Below are 1,953 nucleotides of genomic sequence, written 5' to 3'. Positions count from 1 at the left end.
TTTTCAGAATCATAATCGTATTTTTTTTATGCATTTATAAAAAAAAAAAAAAAAGTTCCGGAAAATATTTAAAAATAAGGAAATGGTGGGGGAATCGAAATTTTGAATTTGAGAATTTCGAAAAAAAATTTTCAGAATCAGAATCTCCATAGTCTAAAACGTGGAATTCCATAAAAAAAATAAATAAATAAGGGGGGAAAGGTTCAGATTACATATTGTCCATCTGGACCCTTGGTAGTATGCTAGCACCACTTTGGTAACAGTTGGTGGCATATTATATTCAGCAATATCAGTTTTTTTATAGTGGGTGCTGCATATTGTGAAGTAAGATGTTGGCACAAGTCAGTAGCTTAGTCATCATTCAGTGGCAAATACATTAGCAGCAGATTATCTTCTCTTTCTGACTCTCTTTCTGTTCAAGGGTGGAGGCTCTCCACAACTTTTTAAAGCCACTCCTTGCAAATTCCTCTTTATACTAGGGAGTAGCCATGTTGAAAATCTCTCTGTCTACTAATAGATTAGCAACTCTTTACTTATACCCATGACTTGATTTCTAATTACAGCTGCGGAGTCATTGAAGTGTCCATGGGTATAAACAATTTCCTCATTGGGCTTTCTAGAACTTAAGATGAACTTTCTTGCCTGCTGCCAGTTCTAGGTTCCACTCAGGAAGTCGACTATTTAAATTGGTAGTAAATGTTTGAGGATCTTTATCAGGACCTTCCTGAACTGGTTCATGGTGTGACTATTAATATGGTTTGAAATTAGCAGACCATCATCTCTACACTGGACTGAACTATGAGGGTGTGTGTATTTCTTTAGAGTGTACAGGATAAATAACTTTGTGAGGTCAGCAAACTCAGCCCCATCAAAGCTCCTCATAAGTATGTGGAACAGTGGGCCACCTTCCTTTTTTACCCAGTGGCATTCACTGTAAAACATGATTGACTTTCTCACATTCATGATGATTCTGATATCAAGGTCAATGATTTGATGAACTGCCTAGCAAAGTCTAAGGTATTTAGGAGGAGGGATTTCAATATTGAAAGGTAGAAATTCATATCAAACTGGGTGAGTTTGTAAGCTGATTTATTCTTGATGCTGTAGAGCCAGTTGATTACTGCAGTGCTATAATACCTGTGGGTCAACTCTGTATCCTCCTGAAATTGGAGTTGATGATATCAAGAATATATTTACTTACAATACCTGAATGAAGTGGTGACAAATGATCTTCAGGTGTTGAGCTTCACAGAGATGACGAATGACTGAGACAACTGGTGAACTGCCAGACTTCAGAAAACCCACTCATTAAAGTAAAATCCATGTCCACGATCCCCTCTCTCTCATACAACCCAACCATTCTCACCACTAATGTTTTCTCCCTTACTTCTCTCCACTCTCTCTCATGTGTTCTTCAGCCCCTGTTCAATCCTTTTTCTTTTCCTTTAGCTCCCATTCTCTTTTTTAAATCTTGTAAACTCATCCACCTACTCACCCTCTCCAATCTTTGGTCCATTCCACTATATACACCACCTTGTAACTTGGGTGTATGGCTTTGCCCCATCTCTGTCACATCTTCATCTTTCTCTCCTCTCTCTCCTCCATAAGACACCTTTCTATCCCTTAATACTACTCCACGTCTAGTTGAGAGGGTCTTGCTCTGCAAGTTACTTGGTAACCTTACTGTTGCTGGTGCCATGTAAAAAGCACCCGGTACACAGTAAAGGAGTTGGTGTTAGGAATGGTATCCAACCATAAAAACCATGCCGAAACAGCTGAGCTTGGAGTAGTTTTCTGACTTGACTCTTTCTGTTAAACTCTCCAACTCATTGGTAGCATGGAAAATGGATGTTAAATCATGATGATGATATATGTAAATTATGTACACACACATGCCCACATATGTATGTGTTTGCATATATATATATATATATATATATATATATATATATA

General features: G+C 37.8%; 1 protein-coding gene across 2 annotated transcripts in view; it reads left to right on the top strand.

Annotated features, from left to right (window-relative positions):
- The window catches only part of LOC106878624 (protein IWS1 homolog), an 863,399-nt gene that overhangs the window by 35,595 nt on the left and 825,851 nt on the right, over positions 1 to 1,953 (top strand). The window lies entirely within an intron of this gene.

This window comes from Octopus bimaculoides, chromosome 10 (assembly GCF_001194135.2).
Source record: "Octopus bimaculoides isolate UCB-OBI-ISO-001 chromosome 10, ASM119413v2, whole genome shotgun sequence".
Taxonomy (NCBI): domain Eukaryota; kingdom Metazoa; phylum Mollusca; class Cephalopoda; order Octopoda; family Octopodidae; genus Octopus; species Octopus bimaculoides.
The sequence above is the reverse complement of the archived record's forward strand: the minus strand, read 5'-3'. Positions and strand labels throughout refer to the sequence as shown.